Raw genomic sequence first — 1,164 nt, forward strand, 5'->3', positions numbered from 1 at the left:
CACCATCTGCCGTAAAATTGGCAAGTCAGTCAGCAACACGGAAGTCCTTGACTTCAGGAAAGCCGACTTTGACAAGCTCAGGAGGCTTGTCAGTGAGGCCCTAAGGAACCACGACCCCAGGGAGAGGGGAGTTCAAGAAGAGTGGTTGCTCCTCAAGGGAGCGATCCTCAATGCACAAGCTAATGCTATTCCATCTCGGAGGAAAGGCAAGAGGGCACAGCAGCCCCCCTGGCTCTCCAGGGACCTAGCAGACCTCCTGAGGTTAAAAAGAAAGGCCTACAAAGAATGGAGGATGGGATTCACCTCCAAGGAGGATTATTCTGCACTGGTCCAGTCCTGCAGGGAGCATACCAGGAAAGCCAAGCTGCAACTGAACGCCAACTAGCTTCAAGCATCAAGGACAATAAAAAGTCCTTTTTCAGATATATGGGGAGCTGGAGGAAAAGCAAGGGCAACATTGGACCCCTGATGAACCAGATGGGGCAATTGACAACTGACGCCCAGGAAAAAGCCAACCTATTAAATGGGTACTTTGCGTCAGTCTTTCATCAGTCCCATGGGATGCCCATGCCCACCACAGGACAGGGATGTCTGCCTAAGGGAGATCCCTGCCCTCCGTCAATGCTGTCCTCATGAAGGAACACTTTGAGAAGCTGGATACCTTCAGGTCAGTCTTCCCTGACAATCTGCACCCCAGGGTACTCAAGGAGCTGGCGAGCATCATAGCCCAGCCTCTGGCAGGGATCTTTGAAAACTCCTGGCACTCTGATGTAGTGCCCGAAGACTGGAAGAAGGCCAATGGTGGTGCCTATCTTCAAGAAAGGGAGGAAAGTGGATCCAGCTAACTATAGGTCCATCACCCTGACTTCTATCCTGGGGAAGAGCTTAGAAAAGTTTATTAAAGAGGCCATCCTTAATGGACTGGCCGATGCCAACATCCTGAGGGATTGCTAATACGGGTTTGTTGCAGGTAGGTCTTGCTTGACTAATCTCATTTCCTTCTGTGACCAGGTGACCTATCACCTGGACAAGGGAGAAGAGACTGATGTCATATATCTTGACTTCAAAAAAGCCTCCGATCTGGTATCCCATGATCACCTCTTGGCGAAACTGGCCAATTGTGGCCTTGGGTCTACCATGATCCGCTGCCTGGGAAATTGTCTC

This window comes from Crocodylus porosus, unplaced genomic scaffold (genome assembly GCF_001723895.1).
Source record: "Crocodylus porosus isolate Cpor-Errol unplaced genomic scaffold, CroPor_comp1, whole genome shotgun sequence".
NCBI classification, from domain to species: domain Eukaryota; kingdom Metazoa; phylum Chordata; order Crocodylia; family Crocodylidae; genus Crocodylus; species Crocodylus porosus.